This window comes from Acinonyx jubatus, chromosome A3 (assembly GCF_027475565.1).
Source record: "Acinonyx jubatus isolate Ajub_Pintada_27869175 chromosome A3, VMU_Ajub_asm_v1.0, whole genome shotgun sequence".
NCBI classification, from domain to species: domain Eukaryota; kingdom Metazoa; phylum Chordata; class Mammalia; order Carnivora; family Felidae; genus Acinonyx; species Acinonyx jubatus.
This window is the reverse complement of record NC_069388.1, coordinates 99,587,179-99,603,278: the sequence shown is the minus strand read 5'-3', so window position 1 is coordinate 99,603,278 and position 16,100 is coordinate 99,587,179. Positions and strand designations below refer to the sequence as shown.

General features: G+C 46.1%; 1 long non-coding RNA gene across 1 annotated transcript; it reads left to right on the top strand.

The window, feature by feature from the left end:
* The first annotated feature begins 5,024 nt into the window (after positions 1-5,024).
* Positions 5,025-15,188, top strand: LOC128311250 (uncharacterized). The gene is made up of 3 exons (XR_008289452.1): positions 5,025-5,422; positions 8,255-8,506; positions 14,793-15,188. It is a non-coding gene; the product is annotated as an uncharacterized LOC128311250 (long non-coding RNA).
* The last annotated feature ends 912 nt before the right edge of the window (positions 15,189-16,100 follow it).

The window sequence follows — 16,100 nt, the reverse complement described above, 5'->3', positions numbered from 1 at the left end:
AGTGTCATTGCTGTCACTTTCCAGAAGCTTGCACAGCTAGAAAGCAGCAGGGTTGGGATTTGAACCCTGTCCTCTAACTACAAATGCTGGGCACTTTATTTTTTTTATTTTTTATTTTTTTAATTTTTTTAAGGTTTATTATTGAGAGACAGACACAGAGAGTGAGCAGGGGAGGGGTAGAGAGATGGAGGGACACAGAATCTGAAGCAGGCTCAAGGTTCTGAGCTGTCAGCACAGAGCCCGACGTGGGGCTCGAACTCACAAACTGCGAGATCATGACCTGAGCTGAAGTTGGTCATTTAACCAACTGAGCCACCCAGGTGCCCCGTGCTGGGCACTTTAGAACCAGAGTCCCCAAAGCAGGGTCTGTGAAGCTAGAGCCGCTGGGCCTCTGAGAGGGGCCCGCTCTCTCTGTTCAGGAGGGAGGATACAGGTTCCAATGGCCCAGCTTCCAGTCCTGGCTTGGCAGTGTTCCTGCTGTGTGTCCTTTGACAAGTCAATCAACTTCTCTGAATTAAGTGTCATTGTTTGGGGCTGTAATCACGTAAGGTGAGAATGGTAACCCTGGCTATTTCATAGCTTTGATTGTCTCTGATTTGATAAATAATGAGTGGAGCATCATTGTTTCATAGTAAAAGTGGTTTCTTTGGTGGTAGGCAGCATTTCTGAGGAATGGAGCCCCCAGAGTGGTGGCTAAATAATAAATGGACTCTGAATGATGACCAGGTCTGGGGGCTGTACCAGGGCACAGGTACCGGTCAGAGCCCTTGTCCACCAGTGGACTGAGGCGGATGGTCTCTCAGAAAAGAAGAGGGCCCAACCGGGTAACCCTGGTGGCAATTTTCCTGCAGGAAACGTCTCTGTGTGATCCCTACGGGGGTTCATCTGCCTCTCTTTGAATGTTTCCAGTGTTGGGAGTTTCCCTCACAGGGCAAACTTCCGAAGGTTGGACGGCTCAAATTGTTATGAGACCCTTCCAAGGAGCATGTCGAGACCAGCCTCCCTCGACCTCGAGCCTTCTGTCTCGCTCTGGCCTCTGAGGCCCCAGGGTAAGTCTAGGCCAAGAGCCCTCTGGGTATCTGCCAGCAAAGTCTCATGTTTGTTGTGAGTCCGCGGCCCTGGCACCTGTAACTACCCCCCACTGTACTCCCAGTTTAAAAATTAGAGTTAATTAAATTCATGCAGGGAATTTCATAACACCTAAGGGATGATAGTAATGACCCTACCACCGTTTCCCCCTCAGCGTAGTGCTTCGTTTCCTTCAACGTGCCTCTGCATTTTTTATTTCAATTGATTTCAGCACCGCCCCCCATGAAATGGGCCAATGGGGGATTAGTATTCTCATTTCATGGATGAGGAAACTGAAGCTCAGAGGTCCAGTGACTTGTCCAAGAGTGAAAACATGGGTTTGTACTGGGGGCTCCCGAATCCATGGTTAGTGTTTTTTCTTTCTTTCTTTCTCTCTCTTTCTTTTTTTAAATTGTTTATTTTTGAAAGAGAGACAGAGACAGAGAGACAGAGACAGACAGAGACAGAGCACAAGCAAGGGAGGGGCACGCAGAGAGAGAGGAGGACACAGAATCTGAAGCAGGCTCTAGGCTCTGAGCTGTCAGCATAGAGCCCGACATGGGGCTCGAACTCAGGAACTGTGAGATCATGACCTGAGCCTAAGTTGTATGCTCAACTGACTGAGCTTCCCAGGCGCCCCGTTAGTGCTTTTTCTACTACAGCTCATTATCAGAACTAATGCCAGGTTAAAAAAAAAAAATCCACTTCTAAGAATGTATCCTATGGGGGGAGCCTGGGTGGCTCAGACAGTTAAGTGTCCAACTCTCCATTTCAGCTCAGGTCGTAATCTCATGGTTTGTGAGACCGGGCCCGGGTCAGGCTCCATGCTGACATCATGGAGCCTGTTTGGCATTCTCTCTGTCTTTCTCTGTCCCTCCCCCACTCGTGCTTTCCCTCTTTCTTTCTCTGTCTCTCAAAAATAAAAAAGAAATAAACTTTTAAAAATCTTTAAAAAAAAAAAAAGAATGTACCCTATGAGGATATTTATTTAAAAATGCACACATTTGTGTACAAGAGTGATTATAGCAACGTTGTTGACAAATTATTACTTGCCAGCTGATTGTCCATCAATAGAGAATTGGTTAAAAATTGTGGAACAGCCTTTAATGGAATTCTACAAGACTTTCAAAACAGTGTGGGGTCTTTGTGCATAGACACAGGAATAATGTGTCTGCTGTTTGGCTGAGCCATGTAGTGTTGAGTGGGGGAGAAATTCATTTTTTAAAACTGGGTATAATATCCCATTTTTATTCCAGAAATCTCTATGTTTAGATGCACATAAAAGTTTAAAGGACCCATAGCACCTATCAACAGTGGTTATCTTTTATTTCTGTGTGGGGAGGTGGGGCAGGTCAGGGGGGTTATTGGCAAGCTTTGCTCTTTACATTTTCTCTAATTTTTCATTTTTTAAACAATAAATACAGAAAGTTTAAAAAGACTCAATGGGGGTCTTTCATTCTTTACATTACAGAGTTTTGTTTTGTAATAAAGGTACATTTTTATCTGAAAATAAAGGTACAGTTTTATTTGCTTTCAAAGTGAGAAAAGTTCAGAGTTCCAGTCGACTGTGTGCTAAGTTGGTCTTCACTGAAGTATCTATCTCACCCTCAGGGACAACCCTTTACGGAGAAGACTCTGTAAACCCATGAGTAATCTTGGGACATGTTGGGTGGGAGTTCATGTAGTTCAATGGTTAATGGGGCTCCTGGTGGACTCTTTCTAACAGGTGTTTAAAAATTTTAACAGCAAGGACAGAAAAGACAGTTATCAAGGACGTATGCTGTAAATTATAATAACAGTAATAGTCATAAGAACAAAAGCTATTATTGCTATTTTTTTTATTTTGAAACTCCTCGAGGCCGCCCTACACAGGAAGCAAGTGCATCTTGTCTACTTTTGTATTTCCAGCATTTAAGACGGTGCCTGGGGTACAGTGGGTACTCCGTGAACGTTTCGGTAAATATCTGTTGATAGAATGAATGAAGACTCTATTTAGATTCTGACATATTCACCATAAAGATGGCTTGCCCTGGTAATCATGCTGCTTCAAGAGTTTTAAAACAAAAGGATACTTAGTTGTTCAAAAATTAATAATCAAGATTTCTTTTAGTTGTTAGACACCCTGGCAGATCAGTCTTCCTGGTTCTGCCTCAAGGGTGGCAGGTGGACGGCAGGGCCTTGAGGTTGATCTGGAAGGGGGAGCCCTTTTACAGTAGCAGCTGAGTGGTGAGCCTCACTACCCACCAGACATCCCGCACACATCGGCTCCAGGACAACTCTCTCCTGACATCCCAGGGTGATGTTTCCTAACTTGGGGGTTGACAAAGGTTTTGAACTTTCTTTTTAAAAATATCTACCCCAGGGGCACCTGGGTGGCTCAGTCAGCTAAGCGTCAGACTCTTGATCTCTGCTTGGGTCATGATCTCGTGGTTTGTGAGTTCGAGCCCCGCATGGGGCTCTGTGCTAACCGTGTGGAATCTGCTCGGGATTCTCGCTCCCTCTTTCTCTGCCCCTCCCCCACTTGTATGTGCACGTTCTCTCTCTCTCCCTCTCTCTCTCCCTCAAATAAATAAACTTAAAAAATATCTATTGCATCTTTAGTTTATTGTCCTAAATTTCATAATCAAATCATTCTTTGTATGTGCATGTATCTACATTCTTTAACTTCTGGGTAGAGGCCAGAGGTCCCCCCTTCTTGCCCTCTTCGGTTTGTCTGTGCTCTACTTTCTTGCCATAGATGGTTCTGGGTGGTAGGACTGTCTGGTTGAGGGGGCAGTGGGCAAGGGCTTCAGGATTAGGAGATGGCCCCTGGGGAATAGATGAGGGCAGTGTAGACTGCATAATCCTGACCCCCAACGAAGACTTAAAGTCATGGGCCGCAGGAGGTTCTCAAATTTCAGTGGTCACCCAGCTCACCAGGGCCATGACCTTGCAGCAGTTCAGAGCCAAGCAGCCAGTGTGCCTCTGGGCCACAGAACCCCAGGACCCTAAGCACATCTAGGGAATTCACATTGTTCCAGTCATGCCCACTTGGAAGCACCCTTAATGATAGGCTTTTTGGTGGTTCATCTAAATAGGATCATCCTTAGGAATCTCTTCTAACTATCCCAGGGTCTGGTGCACCTGGCGTTTGATTAAAAAAATTTTTTTTAATGTTTATTTATTTTTGAGAGAGAGAGACAGAGCACAAACAGGGGAGGGCAGAGAGAGAGGGAAACACACTATCTGAAGCAGGCTCCAGGCTCTAAGCTGTCAGCACAGAATCTGATGTGGAGCTCGAATCCACCAACCGTGAGATCATGACCTGAGCCGAAGTCGGATGCTTAACCTACTGAGCCACCCAGGCACCCCGTGGTGTTTGGTTTAGAATCTTCATCTACTCGATCTTCCGGCAACACCCAGGGCCGCCAGAGCCTCACCTCACTTCTCTGCTTTGCTCCCCAGGAGCTGTGTTGAAATCTTGTGTATGTGAAGGGAATCCCACCAAATGCTCCATGTTTGAGGAAATCTGAATTCTAATCCCCTAGTTCTTTATTGCTGTGAAACAATATTACCACAGACTTAGCAATTGAAAACAACACACATTAAAGGCGAAGGGGATTAAGAGGTACAGACCTCCAGTTACACAATGAATAAGTCACAGAGATGGGAAGTACGACACATGGAATATGATCCATAATACTGTAATAACGTTGCATGGTGACAGACGGTGATGGCACTTATCATGGTGAGCAATGCATAGTGTATAGAATTATCGAATCACATTACCATATGGCTGAAACTCATATAACATTATGCATTAGATATACTTCAATAATAAAAAAAAATTTTAAACCCACACATTTATCATCTCACCCTTTGTTGGTCAGCTAAGCTGTGCCCTCTACTTTGGGGTCTCTTACAAGACTATAAGCAAACCGTCACCTGAGACTGGGGTCTCTGAAGCTCGACTGGGGAAAGATCCACTTTCAAACTCCTGTGGCAGTTGGCCAGATTTCATTCCTTGCAAGGTTGTTGGACTGAGGGCTTCAGTTTCCTGGCCGCAGTTGTCCAGTGCCAGCCCCCAGTTTCTTGTCACATGGTCTCTCCGTGGAGTAGCTCACAACACAGCAGCTGGCCTTACCAAAGCTACCCTGGGACAGGGTCTGCTAGCAAGATGGAAGTTACAGTCCTCTGTGAAGTCATGGGAACATGGCGGCCTTGGCTGCATTCCGTTGGTTAGAAGTACATCACAGGTTCTGCCCGCGCTCAAGGGGAGGGATTCCTCGGAGGCATGAATACCTGGTGGCAAGATTCATGGCGCCATTTAGAGTCTGTCCACCACAGAGGTCAGTAAACGTCAGTAAACTCAGAGGTCAGTAAACAGAGGTCAGTAAACTCAGCTCTCTGAGGGCTGATGACCTATCTCCCCTTTTCCTGCCTGCCCATCCCCTTCTCTTCTCACCCCTACCATTGCCTGGGGAGGAGGGGATAGGGGCCAGATGCACAGTGGGATGGAGGGGGCGGGCAGCAAGTTCTCATGGAGTCCAAGTGAAATCCAATGGGTAGCTATAAAAAAAAAAATGTATATTCTTCTGTATGAATGTATACTTCCTGAGCTGCTGACTTCGGAGCCGCAGAAAATGTTTGACCCTGTCTATCCTCCAGGGACTCCCCTTTGACCTGGAGGTGGGTAGTCCCACATGACTAGTAGCTAGAAAGGCTGTTAGCTTTCAATTCTAGTTCAAGGGTTTGTGAATAATAAATGAGTAGTTACTCAGTGAAATTACACCCAGGGGCTTAAAATAGTTTGTCTCTGAAACCTACGGTGATCTTTTAAAACATTAATAGCATCATGCCTCCCCCTTGATATCCTCAGAATAAAATCCAAAGTCCTCTCTGTAGCTCACAGGCCCTGCCTCATCTGGCACTGGGAGCCTCTTTGACCTCTCCTAACCTTGCCTTCACGTTTCCTGCAGCGTTCTGTTGTTTCCCTAGTAGCCAGGCACAAGCCCACTTCAGGGTGTTCCCACTTGCTGTTCCCTCTGCCCAGAAGGCTCTTTCCTAGGGCTTTTTGAAGGGTTAATGCCTCCTCATTCAGGTCTTGATTTAAATGATACCTCCTCCAAGGGGCCCCCACCAATCTCCCTTCTGAAGGAGTCTTACACACTCTGCTCAGCCAAGTTGTTAGTTCCTCCATATCCCTTATTAGTCCCTACAATCATTTTCTTTGTGGCTTTATCATCTTTCTCTCATTTCCTGCTACATCACCAACATATATGGTAGAACCTGGCTCATGGGGACGACTCCATAAATATTTACTAAAAGAACCAAAAAATATTTCCCTTCTTTCATAAGGAATAATTGCAATCCCCATATCCTTTGGTCGTTACACAAACCAAGGTGCGTCCACATCATCAATCCTACTCAGCAAAGAAAAGGTATACACTACTGATACACGCAACAGCTTACACAGGACCTCAAGGGGATTATGCTGCATGAAAAAAGCCAATTTCAAAAGGTTATATACTGTATGACTCCACTTATATAACATTCTTGAAATATCAAAGCAATAGTGATAGAGAGAAGATTAGTGTGATTGCCAGGGGTGGGGGCCTAGAGTCCAGGGAATCTATGAGCGGGTAGCATAAGGGACCCCGTGGTGAATGAGCAGTTCTGAATCTTGATGGTGGAGGTGGTTAAACAAAGCTACATGTGTGATAATTGCACAGAGGTATATATATACACACACTCACAAATGAGTGCTTGTAAAACCGGTGAGATCTGAACAAATTCTGTGGATTACGCCAATGTCAGTTCCCTGGTTTGAGACTGTACTGGTTACGTAAGACCTCCCCCACCCCGCCTCCCCCCGCCCCTACCCCGGCGAGGCTGCATGAAGGGTGCATGGACCTCCCTACACACTGTTTTTGCAACCTCCTGTGAATCTACACTTGTTTCAAAATAGAAAGTTAAGAAAATGTTCTGCACCAATGGGGAAAAAAAACAGTTTAAATGTTTTTTTAAAAATTATTTTTATTTTATTTTTGAGAGAGATAATGAGCAACGGAGAGGGGCAAAGGAGAGAGAGAGAATCCTAAGCAGACTCCACACTGTCAGTGCAGAACCTGATGTGGGGCTCGAACCCTTGAACCCACGAACCTCGAGATCACGATCTGCGCCGAAACCAAGAGTCAGATGTTCAACCAACTGAGCCCCCCAGCCACCCTGTTTTAAATGTTTTTGATATTAAATCTATTCCTATAGGCTCTATTGTTATTGCCAGTGTGATACAACGTATATCTAGCTCAATTAAAAGCCTTTTTCAAAAAGAATTGATCAACATGTTTTGCCTCTACTATTCATAGACAATTCTTTTGTCTTATTTTGGGGTTAGGTATTTATCCCTGGTTATTACCTAACACGGATAGAGCTTGACAGACCGCACAGGGCTCTCACAGGCATATTTTACTGGAGACTATTGGTACTAAGGTGGTACTTTGATTGGTATCTCCATTTTATAGATGAGAAAACCGAGGCTCAGATACAAAACGGTATATTTTAACTAAGAGGTAGAGCCTGAGTGACTCAGGACCTAGGTCCCCTAATTCCAAAGGTCCTCGCTTCCCCTTTTCCACCAATGACACATGTTTGAGTAACTGTTTGGAGATCCCAGTATTCAGACTCTGGAGCCTGTACCCATCTCTCCTCTAGAGGGGCGGTGGCCTCCAGCTTCAACCAATTCCAAGAAGCTAATTAGCACTTCTTTTTAAAAAACTCAAGGTGGACTAAGAGAGAAAGAGACTCTGTTGGTTGTTGCTCGTTTGCGGATATTTTCCTTGCAAAACCACATCAAAGCCGGGAAGCCCACCATGGACTTGGCCGGAAACCAAAGCTCCGCTGGCCAATCTGAGAGGCGGCAAGTTCCGTCAGGCCCAAAACCATTTTATCTTCTGGGGCCCAGATTCCTCACTTAGACTTGATGGAGGTGGAACATCCCCCAAGCAGCAAAGCTGTCTCAGGGAGCCCCCAACTTGGGGAGCCCTGCCCTGTGCAGACCTGATGGGGGCTGGAGATGAGCTTCCCAGCAGACCCCACATGGTCACTGAGTGCCTACCAGGTGCAGAGCATGCGGTGAATGTGACTTTGAGGAGCAACCCCATCCCATTCAGGAACTGAACAACGAAAATGTGTTTTCATCTTCCAGAAAGGCATCACCAAAACACATACTGATTTTGAGGGAAGAGATACCAGAGGAGTCATCCTGTTAGGTGCTAAGGGTGTGCGCTGCAGGGCGGTCCAGGAAACACACAGTAAAAATGCCATGGGCCCTCCGGCCCCACCCCACACAGCTCTCCAGGAGATTCCAGCATTCGGAACACACAGAGAAACATCGGAAGATCTCCCAGGGAGATGTCTAGATTAGATTTGAAGGAAGCACAGGATTTACAGGATACAGGTATGGGCTTGGGGGGCGGGGGCGGGGGTTGCCTGCTGGGGAGGGCATCTCAGCAAGAAGCGCTAAGGGCACACCGTTAGCGGCCCGTGCTCCTGTTTCTCCCAACGTAGTTGTGCTCATATCCAGCTCCTTGGCTACACTCTGAGCTCGCTGCGGGGTGGGCCCGTGGCTTTCACCTTTGTCTCTCAAGTGTCGAGCCCTATACCTGGCACATAATAGGCACAGACGTGGCTATTGGATGGGTAAAGGAATGAATGGGGTAGCCTCTGAGTAACGGAGATTAATCAATGATTTTTGGGTTGTGGAGGTGACAGTTTTATATAGGTTTTAGGAATATCACAGAGAGCCCTGTGGAAGCCTTGGCAGTAGGAGGAGAGATTGAGGATTTTAGCTGGGTGTTTTAAATCTAAGAGGAGAAGGCCGGGCATTTGAATCCTTCCTCACCCCCCAATCTGACCTCGGGTCTTGTAAATAAAGAGCCCAGTTTAGGCTTGGTGCATACAGGAACTGAAAGACCTTGAGCCCATTGGCGATCTGAGGTTTCACCTAAATGTGGCAGTCACCTTCCCATTCGCTGTGCCTTTCAGGGACCTTGGACTTGATAAACATGAGTGAAATGGGAGTTGATTTATTAAAGGAAAAGACCTGGGGAATTTCATAACTACAGAGATGTGGACACGTGTTGGTTCAGCACATTTGATCTCTCTCCCCACGTTGGAAGAATTCCCTACGTATAAATCTTGGTGACAGGAAAAACCTGCCTCACACTAAGGAAGCAGAACCCATGAAATTGCTTACCCAACTGTCCTTACAGACAGAACACTGGCATGGGACCAAAGCTACCTGCCCAGAAGCCCCTACCTGCCTTGGCCTTTAGTGAGGTGCCAGGGACACTTGAGCCACGAACTCCTTATGGGGACAATATCACCCAGATGAACCGGAGATCACTGCGGGTTTCTGTGATCATCCAGAGAACATTCAGTAGGTCCAATGACTCTTCCCTGGGGTCAAAGGCCGTAGTTAGCTGCATCTCTGCCCCTACACCTAAGAGATGCCTCATATGGAGAAGCGTGAGCAGATTCAACTCAGGGGCAGGGCCTTTGATTAACAAGTGAACACTCCTTGATTCACTCTTTCAGGTTCTAGACAATGCTCCGTGTCAAAGGCTGGTGGTACTTGAAATTTTTTTTCCAAACCAATTGTGCTGAATGTTCTGAAGAGACAACACTTGTCTGTTTCAGACCAGGTGGGAGGTTGAAACCATAATGTAGAGGCTAAAAACACAGACCCCAGGATCAGACAAACTAGCATTTGCCTCTAAGATCCTCTAGCTGTGTGACTTTGGCATCCAGCATATGGTGAGTCCAGCTAATTGCGGTGATTATTATCATCATCACTACCTGGGGAGACTATTTGAGGAGTCGAGGTTGGAGAGAAAGAGAGGAGACAGGCTGACTCCAAGAACCCCACCCAAGCACCTGGCTAAGCCGAGGCAGACAGTGGAAGGGGAATTAAACATGTTCAGCAGAGCCCTGAGGGCAGAGGGAGACCCAATGGCGGAAGCCAAAAGGTAGTGAATTTGGCCTCGCTACCAGCCTTTCTAATAATAATCTGAATATGTGCCAGGGTCACTTGGTGGATGGTGAGTAGTATGGAAGGTATTTGAGCCAGAGTTGGGAAAATGTTTGGTGAGCTATTGGCGAGGAGATTTAAATAGACATTAGATTTGATCAAGAGTTTAAACAATGAAACTCCCTTTTTATATTTATTTATTTATTTATTTAATTTTTTTTTTAATATATGAAATTCATTGTCAAATTGGTTTCCATACAACACCCAGTGCTCATCCCAACAGGTGCCCTCCTCAATACCCATCACCCACCCTCTCCTCCCTCCCACCCCCCATCAACCCTCAGTTTGTTCTCAGTTTTTAAGAGTCTCTTATGCTTTGGCTCTCTCCCACTCTAACCTCTTTTTTTTTTCCCCTTCCCCTCCCCCATGGGTTTCTGTTAAGTTTCTTAGCATCCACATAAGAGTGAAACCATACGGTATCTGTCTTTCTCTGTCTGGCTTATTTCACTTAGCATCACACTCTCCAGTTCCATCCACATTGCTACAACTCCCTTTTTAAATGGATCTTTCTGTGAAAACCCAGGCGATGCTGTGACTACTCAAAAGGCATGCTAAGCATATGCTTAGAACAGCAGGCGAATAGGAAGAAGGAGAGAGAAACGTTCGATTTGAATATAAACGCAGCTAGAATTTTTCCATCAGCAAAACCAGAAATGAGCCACTTTAATGTCAGTAATTAAAGTTGTACATAGGGATGGGGGTTTCCTGGTCTTCTCAGTATGCAGGGACTTTAAAGTCTTAATCTGCTCCTGTGCCCATCATAGCCAACAGATCAAACAGAATTGCTTTAGAGACAGCAAGAGCAAGATCCAGAAGCCTGCTTCCCACCAAGGCCGCTGCAGGGACACTGAGGACCCCTCCAGAGTCATGGAGCCCAGTCTGCAAAGTCCCAGAGAGCCTTCCAGTGCTGGGATTAGGGCAAGTTCTTCCCACCTCTACACCCTGGTTCGAGCCTCATCTATGATAGATCGTATTTAATTTTAATTGCTTAGTAATTTTAACTTTTCTATTTTTCCCCATGTCTGTTATCTTCGTTTACTCTCACAACATTCCCTATGATTATCCGGATTTTATTGGTAAGGAAACAGGTCAAGATCACACAAAGACCAGAGGTGTATTGGTACAAACGTGGTGACTAATATGGGTGTCTGACTCATCCCTGTGTGCTGCTCCCTTCTCCCCCATGAACCCACTTCAGCCCAGTCCCCAATGTATCACTTTTAGATAGAGTTCTGCTGCTTCCCTCCCAGCCTTAGGACGTGTGGCTCTAATAGTATCCAGCTCATCACCGCCTCACGGCCCTTCGACTCCCCAGGGTCAGTCAGAGGCTAAATTTCTACAAGAACCCACTAACATGTCAGCAGCTGTATTTGCAATAATGGTACATAGTTCTCTGCTGCAAATGCCTCTATCTTGTGGCAGAACCCTGAGTGTTGGATTGTTGCTCTCTTCCTGGGTTGTGCAGAAGCTCCACCTGGCAGCGTTCTCAACCATAGACAGGTTTGATGCCATGCGATGACCTGGGTCACACCAGCCAGGAGCAGGGCTGCTCTGCTTGTCCTATAGTCTAGACCTATTGTAGGGCCCGCTTTGGCCCTGGGTCCCACTTAAAGCTAGCAGCCCTCTGGAACACCTGATAGATGGATCACAGTGGGATTCCTAAGTATGGAATATGTAGCTTCCAAAACCCAAAGAAGGCCACCAAGTGTTTTGTTTCTTTCTCGGTAGTAGGAGTTTAAATGTGCATAAGTTGTCCTTACTTTGGAGGCTTAATCTGATTGGGGCTCAAACCACTGAACCCTTAAAAACTTTATCAGTATAGTCTGTCTCTGAACCTGGTATCGTTCTTCTCTAGAATGCATGTCCAAAGCACCAGTCTTTTATCATGGCATCCCGAGCATGTGTTACTGTTTTGTACATTGGATCAAATTAGCATGATTTACTAACGTATTATGGAGATTAAGGTGCAGCCTGTATGCTATGGGGTGTTAATAGGTGTGGCACCAGAAAAGCTCAAAGCTCTATTAGCCATAATTTTGCTCTAAAAATATTTAAAATATCCACTTAAGAAAAATACTAAGATTTGGGGGTTAGGCTAAATGGGTGATGGGCATTAAGGAAGGCCCTTGTTGGGATGAGCGCTGGGTGTTATATGTAAGTGATGAATCCCTAATTTCTATTCCTGAAATCATTATTACACTATATGTTAACTAACCTGGAAAAAGGAAAAGAGGGGCGCCTGGATGGCTCAGTCGGTTGAGCATCTGACTTCGGCTCAGGTCACGATCTCGCGGTTTGTGAGTTCGAGCCCCACATCGGGCTCTGCGCTGACAGCTTGGAGCCTGGAGCCTGCTTTGGATTCTGTGTCTCCCTCTCTCTCTGCCCCTCCCCACTCACGCTCTTATTCTCTATCAAAAATAAATAAACATTTAAAAAATAAAAAAAAAAAGAAAAACACTAGACACATTCATATAGGTTCCATTGATATTATTACGTGATAGTCTTCTTATGTGCCATATTGAAGAATGGAAGGAAGCATTGCCTAAGTACACACGTGTGACATCTAATAGCCTCTACTGATGTGTGGTATTTAACAACTGATCATGATCAGCCTTGCTACGCGTTCAGACATACAAGATCCAATATATTCCTGATGTGATTCCAAGTTTTCTGTATCCTAAACATAGATACTGCCTCATATCATCTCCGTGGATCCAGAAGAAGGAAGTTTCAAATAAAAAGCAGAATCACATGTTCCCAAGCTAGGTTTGAATCACAGAACCACAATCAGGCAGCCTCCACATGAAGAGAGTTTGTAACAAGTTAGAAGAGCTGTTCAAAATGAATACATTAATTGCCAACCATAATAACAGTAAAACACAACACAAACAGTGCAAAATGGGAATTTGTTCTTTTCTCCTTTGCTACATTTTACTGGTGACAGAAACCAGAATATGCAAATAGACTTGATGTTGAACCTTATAAGGAAGATCCTGACCAGCCCCCATGGCCCCATTATTAAGTGAAAAGGTGGTTTTTAAATAATTCAAAAAGAATTCTTCCAATTGAAATAATTTTGAGAGGGTCATACTTTAAAAAAATGTGTAGAATATAAATATTTAAAATCTTGATCTATTATGAGTGAAATTAAGTTGGTTTAATGTATACAATTTGGCAGTTTTATTCTAAATTAAAAACATAATCTCTTTGGGGCACCTGGGTGGCTCAGTTGGTTGAGCGTCCAACTTCGGCTCAGGTCATGATCTCACAGCTCGTGAGTTCGAGCCCCGCATCGGGCTCTGTGCTGACAGCTTGAAGCCTGGAGCCTGCTTTGGATTCTGTGTCTCCCTCTCTCTCTGCCCCTCCCCTGCTTGTGCTTTCTCTCTCAAAAATAAATAAACATTAAAAATAAATAAATAAAAAACCATAATCTCTTGCTATAATTTTTTGGTAATTTCTTGCTACAATTAATATGTAAGACCATGTTCTTTCTGTCTGGCGTGATCCAAGCACACGAGTTTAATCACCTTGGTGTCCTTCCAATCTGTTATACTTTCATAAAGTATCTCACGATGGTATAAGTTGGAGAAACATGGTCACAAGAGCCAGTGGATATGTGTAGAGCTTTGGGGTCAGAGCATCTGGGTTTGAACCCACTTTCTGCCATTCCCTACCTGTGAAGCCTGGGCAACTTCCTCAACCTCTCTTAGTCTTCATTTTCTGGCTTTGGTACAAGAGCAAAACCCCAGTTTCTTGGGGGACAAGACAGTCACACTAAATTAATGGTAGGCATTAGTATTTGCCAGATAGATGCACAGTCTGTGATAAGAAGATTCCACCCAGGAATGCTGACAGAGGGGCGGTGGGGGCCAGCGGCTTCGGCCACCCTCAGGAAAGTCTTGTTGTTTGTTCTCACTTTGGATTTTGCCTCCAGTCTCCTGAAAGCGCCTGTCTTATTCCCCACAAACTGCCAGACCATCCCATGGCTTTGGTCCTATCTTGGTGAGCTGCAGGACAGCTTAGCTGTTGTCTCCTTCCTACATTTGTCTTCACAGAAGCATTTTTTTTTTTAATGTTTATTTATTTACTTTGAGAGCCAGAGATAGAAAGGGAGCAGTGGGAGGGACAGAGAGAGAGAGAGAGAGAGAGAAAGAGAATCCCAAGGAGGCTCCATAACTGTCAATGCACAGCCCGACACGGGGCTTGAACCCACGAACTGTGAGATCATGACCAGAGCTGAAGTTGGACACTTAACCGACTTCAGGAACCCCTCGATGCCTCTTGAAACTGCCTGGCAACTGGAAGTTTCTCCAGGAGCAGCTGCCTGGTGCTGGTTTTAGAGTTTTGCCTTGATGAGCTCCAGCAACCCTCTCTGTCTCCCTGTCTCAGCCTCTCAGTCTGTGTTTCTGTCTCTCTACCATCCGCCCCCAACACCCTTCAGAAGTGAAGGGCATACACCCCCCCCCCCACCCCAACCCCCGCCCCAGCTGTTAGGGGTTTGCTGCAGGCAGCACTGAGCCCTACTTATGTAGAAATTGTCTCAGCTGAGGACAGTCAGCTCATCCGATGTCCCCCCCTCTGGGGTGTGTCCACATACAGTCGATGGGGGGGGCAAACACAGCTCACTCCTGCTTCTTTTCCTTCCCTTCCACAGGACGGCTGCCCTACTGTTACCCCTCCCCCAGGCCACCCCTCCTCCAGCCGGGATTGCCCAGCTCCGAGCCCCTTCTCCCAGGCTGCTGTGCCACAGCACCTGCTTTGGAAAGGTTCTCAGGCCCAGATCTCCCTTCCTGAACTTCAGATGTCCAAGCTCCTGTTTTGTTTTGTTCCTCATGGGGAAGGAAAGACAGGGTGACTCCCGGAGGAGAGAGAAGAGGGAGAAGTGGAGAGGGGTGAGAATAATAAACCTGCACATCTGTAAAGCCCAAGACACTTGGCAAAAGGATTTTATCCATATTATTTTAGAGACGAGAAGAGGCATTCCTACCTTGGGGCACTGAAACTACAGGTGATCTTTGTTTTCCTTTTTTGCTTTTCTCTATTATCAGAATTTTTTTTTCAATGAGAAAATAACCAGGAAACACACACACACACACACACACACACAATAAAGCTATTTTGAAGAAGGAGGAAGCGAGGACACAGGGCTGGAGGGCTTGATTCTTCTCCCTCTCCATTCCCTCATTCCGCCCGCCCCCAAAGTAGCACGTCCGAGGGTGGCTGTGGGCAGAGGAAGTGCGGCCGCAAAGCTCAGAGGCAGCTCAAAGCCAGGATTTCTGGCTGAGCAGATTCCCCCATTCTTTGCTTCCAGCCCCAAATCCCACGCTTACTCACTTCACAGCACCTACTTTTAACCTGCCAAATGCCACTAAATCTGCAAATTAAACCTCTGATTACAGAATTCCTTTTGATGTAAAAAAAATGTGGGGATTTTTAAAATGTAATTATTCATGCACTAAGATTTTAATGGTGCTGCTTTTCTCCCTCTCTTGCCTTTTTTTTTTTTTTTTTTTTTTCCCAGGGCAGGGTGATTCCCCCGTGAGGGCCTGCCCAGGCAGCCCCACCGGTCGGGCGCAGGAAGGAGCCTGCAGAAGCTGTCTGCTGCGGATCGGATCGTGGGGACGCTCTGCTCTGGGGAGGCTGCAAGGGTCCCGAGCCCCAGGCCTCCCTCCACTCCTCAGCCTCCCACCTCAGCAACCAGATAACACCCAGACAGATGCAAGGCTGCAGTGTGATTCCCAAGCCAGGAGCCTCGGACTGAGGGTCTGAAGTCCCGGCTTCTGCTGGGGCATGGGAAGCTTCTTGAATGGAAATCCCGGAGCCAGCCCCGATAGGCACAGAGCAACGGGGAAATGGCTCGGCCTGCCCACATTTTTCTAGCCTGCGCCTCACTCCCCGCCTGAGCCGCAAGCAGACCCATCTTTCTTTTTTTTTAATTGTGGTAAAATACACGTAACACAAA